The sequence below is a fragment of the Eleutherodactylus coqui genome, chromosome 1, assembly GCF_035609145.1.
Source record: "Eleutherodactylus coqui strain aEleCoq1 chromosome 1, aEleCoq1.hap1, whole genome shotgun sequence".
Classification (NCBI taxonomy): Eukaryota; Metazoa; Chordata; class Amphibia; order Anura; family Eleutherodactylidae; genus Eleutherodactylus; species Eleutherodactylus coqui.
Window position 1 is genome coordinate 212,524,729 of NC_089837.1, and position 15,429 is coordinate 212,540,157.

Here is a 15,429-nt window from a genome sequence, read left to right on the forward strand (position 1 = left end):
TACATATTATCAGTTTGTGTTTGTAAACCATTAATAAAGAGGCCTTAGCCTAATTCTTCTCATACTCCAAGCCTATGTTTTTATTTATTTAGTCGTAAATTAAGTATGATTTGTAATCACATAATCATTATGGTCTATGTTACTTCAACCACAGAATCACAGTCTAGGGTAAAAATGTGATATTGAAGTTGTGATGGTGAAAGTTATTGGGCAAGTTTTTGTAATATCTGGGAAATGTGTACGGATAAGGCTTTATTCCCACGAGCGCATATATGCCGCGTTTTCATGCCCATGCGTATATACGGTACCCATGTAAAGCATTCGTTTCCAATGCAGCCGTTCACACGGGTGAATATACGGTGCATAAATACGCTGGCAGCGCAAAAAAATACAACGTATACGCGACCCGCGCAAATACGCTCAGCCAAAACATAGTTCTTGAACTATGTTTTGGCCAATATACGCTGGTGGGTCCTATAGAATCCTGTGGAAGCAGGGAAAGGGAAGGGAGAGGGAGGCATTTTTGCAGTGTCCAATGCTGCGAAAAGCTTACAGGTGCCTCTGTATAGGCACTGGAAGGCATCCTGAGGATTGGCAGAGCGAGGGTTTTCCAGGGCGCAGCGTTTTGTTTTTTTTGCTAAATACGACGCTTGCAGTTGTGTGAATGGAGGAGGAAATGCTGGCCGTGATAGCAGAAAAACACCCATTCAGGCGCTTATACGGAGCAGGCGTGAAAACTTAAAAATGCTGTTGTTGTATATCCGCTCATGGGAAAGAGCCCTAACTCCTAGAGACTATGGGTTCTCAAGTGTTGCAATTAATACCACAAAGAAAAGCTTCTGAAAAGATAGCAGGAGGAATATATTGTTAAGGGGCCACTGATAGACTGTTAAATGACATCTGGAAAATCTCAGACAAAAAGAAACAATTCTATATATACGGTATTACTCAGAGTTTCCATTACAAGAATATTTCCAAGCACATTTTTAGAGATATGTCATTTTATATTGTACAAACACAATCTGAAGTTTTTCTTCAATATGAAGAGATTTGCATTGCAAGTGACATAACAAAACATAAAGAAAAATATTTTTCTACACATGTTCATCTACTAAAAGCTTAATAAAGAGAAATAACACAGGTGAAGTGGTGAACCAAACATAGGAATATAAGCCATTTGACAAAGGACCTTGGACCCAAAACTGGCATGCAATCTAGTTAATTGAGACCTAGATATATCCTAGTTCATGGTTCTAAAAGTAATCCTCCAGAAGGAAGAGAATTAATTCTCAGAAACCACCTAAGGTACACTCTGACATGTGAGCATCTATGCCAGGTTCTTCTATCCATGCTCATACGAAAATGCTGAAATGAAAAATTATTTTATGCTGTTTGAGTTGCTGAAAAGCTTTCATTTTTCTTCTACTTTCTGGATAGTTTTCTTCCTTCTAGGAATTCTCATTTAAAGAAGGATAGACCTTAAAGTTTAACGTTTAATTTGTAACAAAATTACTAAACAGTGAGAAAAACATGCAGGTGAACATAATAAAAAGCAACAGATGCTCCACAGAAAATGGTTAGTTGGTATAGGAGGATAAAGCACAGGGTTGGAAATTTACAGCAGAAATGTCTTCCAGATGTTAGATCACTACTACTTTTTACAAACCCTATAGAGAGCTTTTGTTTCAATCTCCTACTTTTAATTTCAATTTGTTTTCATCCTTTATTAGCTTGTACTAGCAACAGGTTATCAGGAGAAAGACAAGCAGAGGGTTGCACACACGGGCGTAACTATAGGGGATGCGGTTGCACCCTGGCCCAGGAGCCTTAGGGGGCCCATAAGGCCCCTCTTTTCTCCATATACAGGAAGTCTAACAGTATGAATAAAGCATTATTGTTGTGGGCCCTGTTACAGGTTTTACATTGGGGCCTAGGAGCTTCACGTTACGCCTCTGGTTGCACAGGGTGGGCCATGGAAAATTAGCCTTGCACCATGAGCTTATGAGAGCTGTCTGAAAGAAAATCTGTCTTTGTTGCCTATAGCAACCTATCACAGTGCAGCTTTAATTTTACATCAGCGGTTTAAGTAATGAAAGCTGCACTGTGATTGGTTGCCATGGGCAACAAAGACAGATTTTGTTTTAGACAGCCATTATAAAAGTGAGGTGCCGGGCTAATTATCGCACCAGGTAGATATTAGAATGTTGGCATATAGAACATATATTTCAGACTGATGCAATAGTGTATGGGTTAGATATTACCTCCAATCCAGAAGGAGAACCCAGTGTGTCAGTGAATAGGGTGATCAATCACTATTAGAGATGAGCGAACTTATTCGGTTCGGGTACTTTTGGACCCGAGCACCGCTTTTTCCGAGTAACTGACTACTCGGACGAAAAGATTCGGTGGGCGCCGGGGGGCAGGGGGCGGCGTGGTGAAGTGGGGGGTAGCAGTGGGGAACAGAGGGGAGCTCTCTCTCTCCCCCCCCCCACTCCCCTCTGCAACCCCCCGCACACCCCCGGCGCCCCCTGAATCTTTTAGTCCGAGTAGTCAGTTACTCGGAAAAAGCGGTGCTCGGGTCCAAAAACACCCGAACCGAGTAAGTTCGCTCATCTCTAATCACTATGCAATTACATCAAGAACGTCAGCAAACTGACCTATATTGGTACTAATCCTAGAATGTGTCCAGATCAGACGGACACATAGAATGCATCAATTAGTATCCAACTCCTTCTATGAAACAAACATATGTTAGCTGTTACTTAAGGCCACTAGGAGACATACTGGCAAGTCTGTACAGTACATCTAAAGGACTTCTGTATGACTTTAAGTATGACAATAATAATTCTCTCCTATAGAAGAAGGTCCTATATGTATGTTCAATAGGAAGCAAATTGAGCATATGTTGTTATGGTGGACTACATTCACATGCTCAACCAGTTTTGTGTCATCTTTTTGTATGAAGCTACAGGACTGATAGCCTAAGGCCACTCTCACACATGGGTTCAGTTAAACGTCGCTCAAAATCACAGCATTTTACAGCGATTTCGAGTCCATTTTTGAACGCATGTCACAGTGTTTGACAGCGCTTTTTAACACGCCCCATCATTGTTATGGGTGGTGAAGTGCGTTAAAAAACGTGAAAATACAGAAAAATACAACAAACAGCACTCAAAAATCGAAGTGTGCGAGAGCAGGTCTGTGAGGCCTCATTAAAATCAATGAAAGCATTGTACCACAATTAGCACAGTGCTCGGGATGCCGGTGTGAGAGCAGCCTTAAAAAAATACCACATTAGGGTACACTTGCTCCCTGAACCAGTTGTGCAATTGTGGCACCAGTTTGCCATTGAAACAGTCTATTAGTAGTAGTGCAATTTCTGAAAATCATGGTTTTCAGTTTGTCTGAATCCTACTTTCATATCAATAGAAAATAATCATATTAAAATTAGTCTCATAGGTAAATAACAGCACCACTTCATTTTAGTTTGTGGTAAACTGTCTTATCTTATGTCTAGAGACAGGTAATAGGATAAAAATCTCTTCTACAAATCTGGTCCACAATAAAGCTATGTTGCATACTTATCCCAGGGAGCATTAAGGCTGGGTTCCCACAGGACGGAAATCCCGCGGAACTCTCGCGGCTTGGCCACACCACGGGTTTTTGGAGCAGTTTGGCCGCCGGCACCCATAGAGAGTAGTGAGGCCGCAATGGAAAAAAAAAAGAATTGACATAGTGTGGCTTTGCCATGATGGATTGGCCGCTCTGTGTGGACAAGATTTTTGCAAAATATTGTCCACATGGCTAGCTAATCTCGGGATTATGAACCGCAGGCGGATTTGCCACACAGAAATTTCGCAGCAAATCTGTCCAATATTAACCCAGCCCAAGTCCCATTTACACGTAGCAATTATCGCTCAAATTTTGTTAAAATGATCGAAAATGAGCGATAATTGTTACATAAGCGCGGGAATCGCGCACTTAACGTTTGAACGGTGATTTTAAGGTGAATTTAAAATCCATCCATCAGCTAGTGAGAGATAATGTATCTCTCAATAGACCGCATGCCGTTATCTCCACGGGAGGCAGTAGATAACACTGTAATCTGCCATCAGCCTCAAGGAGGACAATGCAGCTCTGTGCACAGCTGGGCATGTGATTAATCACAGGTTGGGCTCTGAAAACAGCTCCTGGAGGTCTTTTTACATGCAAATGAAGATGATAAAGTGTTAATGGTCATTAACACTTTATGCAAACAGATCGCAAAATCTTTCAGTCATTTGAAAAACTATCTTTGTGTGTAAATTGGCCTTCACCTTAAAGTCTATTGGTCTTTTGCTCTACCACCAAAAGGGAAATCATTACCCTAGATAGGAACATTTATCATAGAATTGTAGACAAGCTTTCTTCCGTATTCATACTAAAGACATCATATTGTTGTACACAATTGTGCAGGATGCAGTACAGGATGTCTTTGGAACACTTTCTATCTCTGCTTTAGTAAATACTTGTATTCAGTAAAATAATAACCCCGGGGCATTTATATTAGAACTCTACTTTATGCAGTTCATCTGTTATTCCTTCTGGTTCAGTGTCAGAGTAAAGGTTTGTCTGATGCCAAAGCAAACACTAATAAAAAGATATCTGCTTGGTGGCATTAAGATGTGAACTTGCAGAACTCTGTTATGGCCCATTTACATATAACGATTATTATTGCTCAAAATGCATTCAAACTAATGAATTTGAGCGATGATCATGCAGCATAAGGGCTCAGTCACACGGGCGCATCGGCACCCGTACACCGTGTGACTGAGCCGTTACTGCAGAAAGAAGATGGCTGTACCTGAAGACGGACGTCTCTCTGCAGCGCTGATGAAAGAACACATGACCGGCAATGAAGCTGGTCACATGTTCTTTCCTCCGGCGCTGCAGAGAGACGTCCGTCTTCAGGTACGGCCGTCTGCTACCTGCAGTAACACGGGCGCCGATGCGCCCATGTGACTGAGCCCTCAATGCAAAAAAATCGTTCACTATTCGTTCAATTGTTGTTATTGCTTAATTTCAGTATCACTGCATCGCTGGCTTCTCGTTACATGTAAATGTTCCCTGCTCAGCGCTTCATATAGAAGGTGACGCGCTGAGCGAGAAGCCAGTGAGAAGCCCGTGAGCCGGCAGCAAGTCTTTCACAGTAATGTTCTGGACGAGTGCTGACGATCTTAGCATTGCCGTAGCGGTGCTTGTGTAGTCGTTTAAATGATGGGGTAGTTTGTGTTTCTCGCCAACATTAGACCAAAAAAAAGGAGATAGTCATTAAAAGCAGTTTCACACCATGAACTTGCTAAGCAGAAGTAAGTTACCTGTTCTCAACAAAGCAACCTTGGGACCTGGACGAATAAAGATGGCCATACTGGCTTCTTTGACTACCTGATGTACACTGCGCATTAGTATACATCATTAATCTACACCTACTTTGATTAACCAGTGCTGCCCACATAAGAAGTGCTAGCCAGTCAGATCTAAAGCAGAATGAGCATGAGGTAGTCAGAGAAGTGGTGCCGCCATCTTTGTTTGTCCAAGCCTTGAGGCTTGCTTTAACAGATCTATGATTGAGAATAACTAATTATGTACTAATCAAAATACAAGTTTTTGCACCAGAAAATTGTCTTACATGCTTTGCAACACATTTACTGTGTGTTTTTAGATACTTTCAGGGTGAAGTCAGGCAAACAATTTTTTGCATCCGCTATTGTGCGCAAAAAAGCGCTTCTATTAGAGCCATTGGTTTCCTATGATGTGTTCACATGTCCGTTTTTAGAGGCGCTAAGTACTCGCAACTGCAAAAGATACGAAATGCGTGCGCCATGGAAGGTCCGCTCTACGTGTAACATTGTGTGATGTTACAGGAAGTTCCCTCATCACTGAACACTGTGACAGCACTGTCACAGTGTTCAGTGATGAGGGGACTGCAGCGGGGATGAAAGATTCCCCTGTCACAGCTGTGGCAGAGGATCGTGATGTTCTCCCATTATTTTCAATGGGGCTGGTGCTACTGCCACTCCATTGAAAGCAATGGGATGAAGGCAACCCTGCAGTGATTTTCAAGGAAGGGCTTGAAATATAAGCCCTTCGCTTAAAATTATCCCTAGCTGCTGGAAAAAATTTAAAAAAATATATACATCACCTCTCCGCCTCCTGAAAGCGCTGGGTCGAATGAATGGCTCAAATGAATTCAATGAATGGCTGAGTGCTGCCTCTGATTGGCTGAGCGCTGTGACCAATTACAGGCAGCGTTCATCTGTCATTCAATGAATGGCTGAGCGCAGCCTGTGATTGGCTGAGCGCTCAGCCAATCAGACCCAGCACTTTCCGGAGGCGGGGATTTTTAAATCCCTGACCAAGAGAAAGTGCTTCAGAACAGTAACGGGGAGCCAGGGAGAAGACGCGCCAGAGCTGCACAGCGGTGGAGAGGTAATGTATATATTTCAAGCCCTGCGGAAGTTGCCTGCATTCCATTGCTTGCAATGGGGCAGCAGCAGCGCCAATCCTATTTAAAGCAATAGTAACACAGTAACATATTATGTTAGGCTGAATTAAGACAATGTCCATCTAGTTCAGCCTGTTTCAACCCCCTTGCTGATCCAGAGGAAGACAAAAAACCCCAAGAGGCAGAAGCCAATTAGCCTATTCAGGGGGGGAAATTCCTTCCCGACTCCATAATGGCAGTCAGAATAATCTCTGGATCAATCTTTGATAGTTCCTATAGTTGTCTATATCTTGTAATATTATAGCGCTCTAGATAGACGTCTAGTCCCCTCTTAAACGCTTCTATGGATTTTGCCATCACCACATCCTCAGGCAGAGAGTTCCACAGTCTCACTGCTCTTATGGTGAAGAACCCCCTTCTGTGTTGGTGATGAAACCTTCTTTCCTCTAGATGTAGAGGATGTCCTCTTGTTACCATCACAGTCCTGCGTATAAACAGATCATGGTAGAGATCCTTGTATCGTGCCCTAATGTATTTATACATAGTTATTTGGTCGTCCCTTAGCCGTCTTTTTTCCAGGGTGAATAATCCCAATTTTGATAGCCTCTCTGGGTGTTCCAGTCCTCTCATTGCATTTATTAATTTAGTTGCCCTTCTTTGGACCCCTTAAAGCACTGCAACATCTTTCCTGAGCATTCCATGTGGGGCCTCACAAGTGTCTTATATAGTGGACAGAGAGCGCAAAAAAAAAAAAACGCTCGTCTGACTGAGCCCTCATATAGTTTTTCCAAGTTGTTAAAAAAGGAACATGGTGTAAATTGCACCAAGTTGCAGTGAATTTCGTCCAAATTTTTGCACAATTCTTGGCATAAACCCAGCTAACTAATAGGTGGTCTAAACTTATGGCCCATTTCAACATAATGATTATCACTCAAAATTCGAATGAATTTCAGCGATAATCGTTCAATGTGAATGCAAAAAATTTGCTCACTATTCGTTCAGTTGTCGTAATCGCTGATTTTCACTCAGCATGAAAACTAGCGCTAGATCGCTGGCTTCTTGTTATGTGTAAATGATCCCCTCCCAGTGCTTCACATAGAAGGTGAAGAGCTGAGCAAGAAGCCAGCGAGAAGCCCGCAAACTAGCAGTAAGTCTTTCACTGTAAACACTTTGCACAATCTTAGTGGTGATGTCAATGTAATGCAGGCATTTAAACAACTGTCGACCCGTGTAAAAGGGCCATTAGACTAGACAGTCTTAAAATTTGACAGATTTATCATTTAACTAAGCTACTGTGATAAATCTAGTGCATTTTAAGACGGCCTAGTCTTAGCTTGCATTGTCTGACTTTCAATATTAGTAAAGCCCCATTGTCCAACAAAGAATAGAAGTGAATAGATTGTATTATCAGTAGAGATGAGCGAGCGTACTCGGAAAAGCACTACTCGCTCGAGTAATTTGCTTTATCCGAGTATCGCTGTGCTCGGGTCTGAAGATTCGGGTGCCGGCACGGAGCGGGGAGCTGCAGGGGAGAGCGGGGAGGAACGGAGGGGAGATCTTTCTCTCCCTCTCTCCCGCCCGCTCTCCCCTGCTCCCCGCTGCGACTCACCTGTCAGCCGCAGCGGCACCCGAATCTTCAGGGACGAGCACAGCGATACTCGGATAAAGCAAATTACTCGAGCGAGTAGTGCTTTTCCGAGTACGCTCGCTCATCTCTAATTATCAGTAGAAACTGCTGCAATACAAAGTAATTGTAGTGTGTATACTATTTTGGAATGATTAATATAAAATTTTGAATGACCTAAAGGGGTCTGTCATACTGTGGATACACTGGTTGGGTATGTTGTATTAATTTATTTAGCAGTATAGGTATAGTATAAATTCTTTTTTTGGCTAAAGTATTAATTTTCTGAATTGGTTATTATAGATTAATTTTCAATTCTTAAAAACTGTTTTCATATTTTAATTTTTATTATTCATTCATTAAAATAATGGCAACATCATAATTGTTGGGTTATTTGTGTGATATCACGATATCAGTAAAATAAATATTATGTCATCCAAAAATTTGGTTCGGTCTAAATTAGTTCAAACTGAGCATGAAGTTCATAGAAACCCCTAAAATAAGTACTTTACACTTTCTAAGAATCCTGAAACAGTAGTTCAATTTGTGTGGTTCAGTGGTTAGCACTGCTGTCTGCAGTGCTAGGGTCCTAGGTCAAATCTCACCAAGGACAACATCTGCATAGAGGAGAAGTAGAAGAACAAGTCTCTTGCTCTAACTTTTGAGCCACTAAATTTCTTCTTTTCTTCTCCCAAGGAGAAGAAGCACAAAGAGAACATACAGGCATGATACAGATGTTGTCCTCAGTCGGATTTGAACCTAGGACTCCAGTGCTGCAAGGAAACAATGCTAACTAGAGATGAGTGAGCACGCTCATTCGAGCTTGATGCTCGCTCGAGTATTAGGGTACTCAAGATGCTCGTTACTTGAGTCGAACACCACGCGGTACTCGAGTCTATTGCATTTCCTTCCCCGCATGTATAGCGCCATTTTCTAGCCAATAGACATGCGGGAAAGGCATTACGACTTCCTGCTGTGACGTGCCAGCCCTATCCCACCCCACAGCAGTGAGTGGCTGGCGAGATCAGGTGACCGCCGAGTACTTAAAGTGGTCCCGCCCGCGGCTCGCCTCAGACACACGCTGGCAGAGGTTAGGGAAAGTGCTGCTGCTCATTCAGGAATAGTGTTAGCGTAGGTCCTGTCTTCAAGAACCCCAATGGTACTTCTTAGGGCTACATCTGACTGTGTGCATTACTGTTGTGGCTGGCTGGAAGCAGTAGTGCACCATTTGTTTTTTCATCTCGAGCTGTGCAGGCCATTTCAGCTATAGTGTTCTCAGTCTGCAGTGTATTATACAGAGTTTAGGGAAATAGCTGCTGCTGATAAAGGGAAAGTGTTAGAGTAGGATCCTGTCTTCAAAAACCCCAAAGCTCCTTCATTGGGCTACATCTGACCATGTGCGTTATACTTGTGGCTGGCTGGGAGTTGTAGTGCATCCATTTTTGTATTACGCATCTAGGCCTGTTCCCAGCCTTTCAGTAATAGTTTTTTCAGGCTGCAGTGCCTTACAACCAGCTCTCACTGTGAAACTGCACTCAAATATTTCCTAGCCTGCTGCGAATGACTTCATTTATACCGTTCTGTGTCTGCAGTGCATAACACTGAGTGTTGGGACACAGCCACTTCTATAGGGAAAGTTATATATACTATACAATCCGTATTCTCCGTGCAAAAACCGCAAAGCTTCTTTGTTGGGCTACATCTGACCGTGTGCATTATACTTGTGGCTGGCTAGGAGTTGTAGTGCATTCATTTTTGTACTACGCATCTAGGCCTGTTCCCAGCCTTTCAGTAATAGTTTTCTCATGCTGCAGTGCCGTACAACCAGCTCTCACCGTAAAACTACACTCAAATAATTCCTAGCCTGCTGCAAACGACTTCATATATAATGTTCTGTGTCTGCAGTGCATTATACAGAGGTCTCACCGCTAAACAGTACTGTAATATTACCGGGGCCACTGCAAAGTATTTAAGCTCTGCCGCTGTGCAGAGCGTCTCACAATACCCTATCCTTGGTGGGGTTGAGATAGCTGCAGTTACCAGCACTATCCACTGGCTTTAGAGTCTTCCCCCACTCCATACAGCCTCTATTATCTACAAGTCTCTGCGAGCAGTAAATTACCCCTTGCTATCAGCGCAAGACAGCGGGTTAATTTTTTCAAGTCACAGCATAGAGCCTCCGCTATCTACAAGTCTCTGTGTGCGGTGAATTAAGCCACAGCTGTCAGTGCTGTACAGTGGGGCAATTTATTTGGGCCCTGCTCTATTCTTAATCCGCCATGATGAGGAGTAGGGGTAAGAGTCAAGGACGTGGATGCAGAAGTGCAAGTGAAAGTGTGGGCACAGGCCGAGTTCCTGGTCGTGGTGAATCACAGCCGGCTGCTGCGGGATTAGGAGAGAGGCAAGTTTCTGGGGTCCCCAGCTTCATATCACAATTTATGCATCCGCGTGGTAGACCTTTATTACAAACAGAGCAGTGTGAGCAGGTCCTGTCGTAGATGGCAGAAAATTCGTCCAGCAATGTATCGACCACCCAGTCTTCTACACAGTCCATAACTCCCGGCCTAAGGACTGCAACTCTGAATCATCTGGCTGCAGCTCCTCCTTCCTCCCAGCCTCCTCACTCCATGAAAAAAATGGTTCCTCTCTCACCAGAGGAGCTTGTCGTGACCGATGCCCAACCTTTGGAAAGTTCCCGGAGTACGGATGATGAGGCTGGGGACTTCCGGCAACTGTCTCAAGAGCTTTTTGTGGATGAGGATGATGATGAGACACAGTTGTCTGTCAGTGAGGTAGTAGTAAGGGCAGTAGGTCCGAGGGAGGAGCGCACAGAGGATTCAGAGGAAGAACAGCTGGACGATGAGCTGACTGACCCCACCTGGTTTGCTAAGCCTACTGAGGACAGGGCTTCAGAGGGGGAGGCAAGTGCAGCAGCAGGACAGGTTGGAAGAGGCAGTGGAGTGGCCAGGGGTAAAGGCAGGGCTAGAGCAAAGAATCCCCCAACTGTTTCCCAAAGCACCCCCTCGTGGCAAGCTTCTGTGCAGAGGGCTAGGTGTTCAAAGGTGTGGATGTTTTTTAGTAAGAGCGTGGACGACCGACGAATAGTGGTGTGCAAACTGTGTCGCACCAAGATCAACCTGGGAGCCACCACTACCAGCCTCACCACCACCACCAGCATCCGCAGGCATATGATGGCCAAGCACCCCACAAGGTGGGACGAAGGCCATTCACCGCCTCCGGGTCACACCACTGCCTCTTCCCCTGTGCCCCAACCTGCCACACAGATCCAATCCCCCTCTCAGGACACAGGCACGAGTGCCTCCCGGCCTGCACCCACACCCTCACTTCCACGGTCCTCCACTCCATCTAGCAATGTCTCTCAGCACAGCGTTAAGCTGTCGCTAACACAAGCGTTGCGCCGCCACCCATCCGCACGTACAAGCTTTAAATGTGCACATTGCCAAATTAATCAGCCTGGAGATGCTGCCGTACAGGCTTGTGAAAACAGGGGCTTTCAAAAACATGATGACGGCGCCGGTCCCACGTTACTCGGTCCCCAGTCGCCACTATTTTTCCTGGTGTGCCGTCCCAGCCCTACACCAGCACGTCTCCCGCAACATAAATCGTGCCCTCGCCAACGTGGTTACTGGGAAGGTCCACTTAACCATGGACATGTGGACAAGTACTGGCGGGCAGGGCCACTATATCTCCCTGACGGCACATAGGGTGAATTTGGTGGAGGCTGGGACCGAGTCAGAGGCTGGGACCAGATGCAACATGGGCGGCTTAGTGGTAGTCAGCCTCCCCAATTCTTTACTGAGTAGTGGGCATGGATGGCAGATATCTGCCAGGTCCTCGGAAAATTTGAGGTGTCTACCCAGATGGTGAGTGGCGATGCTGCAGTCATTAGCATTACCATCCCGCTGCTTTGCCTGCTGAGAAGTTCGCTGCAAAGCATAAAGGCCGACACTTTGCTGTTGGAACAGGAGACGGGGGATGCCAGTATGTCGCTTGATAGCCAGAGCACCCTCATGTCTATATCTCAGCGCGTTTTGGAGGAGGAGGAGGGGGAAGAGACAGCTGGGCATACTGCAGAGGGTACCCATGCTGCTTGCCTGTCATCTGTTCAGCGTGTATGGGCTGTAGAGTAGGAGGAGGATCCTGAAAATCATCTTCCTAGTGAGGACAGCGATGTGTTGCGTACTGGTACCCTGGCACACATGGCTGACTACATGTTAGGCTGCCTTTTTCGTATCCCTCGCGTTTGACGCATTCTGGCCAACATGGATTACTGGGTGTACACCCTTCTCGACCCACGGTATAAGGAGAACCTTTCCACTCTCATTCACGAAGAGGAAAGGGGTATGAGAGTGATGCAATACCACAGGGCCCTGGTGGAAAAAGTGATGCTAAAGTTCCCATCTGACAGCACTAGTGGCAGAAGACGCAGTTCAGAGGGCCAAGTAGCAGGGGAGGCGTGGGGATGAGGCAGCATGTCCAGCGCAGGCAGGGGGACACTCTCCAAGGCCTTTGCCAGCTTTATGGCTCCCCAGCAAGACTGTGTCACCACTCCCCAGTCAAGGCTGAGTCGGAGGGACCACTGTAAAAAAATGGTGAGGGAGTACGTAGCTGATCATACCACCGTCCTCCGTGATGCCTCTGCTCCATACAACTATTGGGTGTCAAAGCTGGACACGTGGCACGAACTTGCGCTGTACGCCCTGGAGGTACTGGCCTGCCCTACCACTAGTGTCTTGTCAGAGAGGGTGTTTAGTGCAGCTGAGGGAATCATCACGAATAAGCGTACTCGCCTGTCAACTGCCAGTGCTGACATGCTTACACTCATAAAGATGAACAAAGGCTGGATTTCCCCAGACTTCTCTTCTCCAGGGGCGGAGAGCAGCGGAACCTAATGATTCTTTTTGCTGCAACCGGAGAAAAAAGCATTCTCTATCACCGGAAAAAAAGGGGTAATTAGCTTTGTCAATCACTCTCGGATATTATTACTCCTCCTCCTACTCCTCCTCTTAAAACAGCATGTCATCACGCTGAACTGCCAATTTTTCTGTGACCCAAAAGGCTCTGCTTACAATTTTTTAAAATTTTTCAAAGTTTCAAAAGTATTGTATTGATACTTTAAAAGAGACCAATTTTTTCACAGGGCTGCCTCCAGGCTCTGTTACAAATTAAGGAACAGCGAGCTGTATCTTTAAAAAATGTTTATGGGTTTCACCTGCCCTCGCGGTTGAGCAACTTTTCAGGGGTACACTTGTACTCTTGGTACACAAATTTTTCCGGCCTTCGTCTACACTCATGGTACACCAATGTTTCAGGGGTTCGTCTATACTCTTGCTACAGAAATGTTACAGGGGTCTGCCTATACGTCTGCTACAGAAATGTTACTAGGGTCTACCTATACTTTTACTACAGAAATGTTACAGGGGTCTACCTATACTTTTACTACAGAAATGTTACAGGGGTCTGCCTATACCTTTGCTACAGGAATATTACAGGCGTCTGCTTATACTTCTGCTACAGAAATGTTATTGGGGTCTGCCTATACCTTTGCTACAGGAATGTTACAGAGGTCTGCCTAAAGCTTTACTACAGAAATGTTACTGGGGTCTGCCTATACTGTGGGTGCACAAAGACTTCCCATCACGGTGTTTTACACACAGAATGAATAGTGTGTGGTCACATGGATTTCCCATTGCTCTGTAACTCAGGGCACCTTGGGTCACACAAGGTGGAGGCTGGGACCGAGCCTTACCCTGGGCCCGCTCACGTGCTTCCCACACAGACTATTGCGGGTCCTACCTCGGTCACGGTTTTTTGGACTTGTTATGCCACCTCCTCCACCTGCTTGGGGTCAGGGATCTGCACTGGGCAACATGTATTTTCTTTCGTGTTACAACAGTTATCTGAGACACTGGTTTGGGCCAAACAAAAGGAGCGTTACTGCATTAATGAGACGTTCACAGCTGTACTAGCATTGGAGTCTGCTTTATGCCAACGATTGCTGTGGGTGTGTGCAGAGGCCGAGGTCCTCGGCGGAGTGAAAGTCTGCCATGTTTGGGCACTATAATTGCTTCATGTTTAATACTTTCCTTGGGTTCCTTTGGCTCGCCTATGCTCTTGGTGCACAAAGACTTCCCATGGCGGTGTTTTACCTGTCTGGCACAAATACACTGACTGACTTGGGTAGGGTGCAGAGTGCAGATGGCTTTCCCTTTTGCGTTGTTCAGTTATCTGACACCTACACAGAATGAATAGTGTGTGGAAACATGGATTTCCCAGTGCTATGTAACTCAGGGCACCTTGGGTCATACAAGGTGGAGGCTGGGACCGAGCCTGACCCTGGGCCCGCTCACGTGCTTCCCACACAGACTATTGCGGGTCCTACCTCGGTCATGTTTTTTTTGGCCTTGTTATGCCACCTCCTCTTCCTGCTTGGGGTCAGGGGATCTGCACTGGGCAACATGTATTTTCTCTCGTGCTACAACAGTTATCTGAGACACTGGTTTGGGCCAAACAAAAGGAGCGTTACTGCATTAATGAGACGTTCACAGCTCTACTAGCATCGGAGTCAGCTTTATGCCCACAATTGATGAGGGTGTGGGCAGAGGCCAAAGTCCTGGGGGCAATGCAACTGCGCTAGGTTTGGCCCGTGGAACTTCTTCCTGGTTCATCCAGTCTTTGGAGCGATGAAAGCAACTGTAACTAATTAAATGAGACGTTCACAGCTGTACTAGCATCGAAGTCCGCTTTATGCCCACAATTGCTGAGGGTGTGGGCACAGGCCGAAGTCCTGGGGGAAATGCAACTATGCCAGGTTTGGCCCGTGGAACTTCTTCCTGGTTCATCCAGTCTTTGGAGCGATGAAAGCAACCGCAACTAATTAAATGAGACGTTCACAGCTGTACTAGCATTGGAGTCCGCTTTATGCCGACGATTGCTGAGGGTGTGTGCAGAGGGCGAGGTCCTCAGCGGAGTGAAAGTCTGCCATGTTTGGGCACTGTAATTGCTTCATGTTTAATACTTTTCTTGGGTTCCTTTGGCTCGCCTATGCTGTGAGTGCACAAAGACTTCCCATAGCGGTGTTTTACCTGTCTGACACAAATACACCGACTGACTAGGGCAGAAATGTAGGCCAAGGCAAATGTTGCCCTTGATCAGATTTGAATTTAGACCCTGATGCTTTAAGGCAACAGTGCTGATCACTGAACCAAGTTTCATCTTCCTTCTTCCTCATCCTCTTTCTTCCTCTGGTGGTGGAGGAGAACGAGATAATATAAAACAAGGAGAAAAAGATCTTTATCTT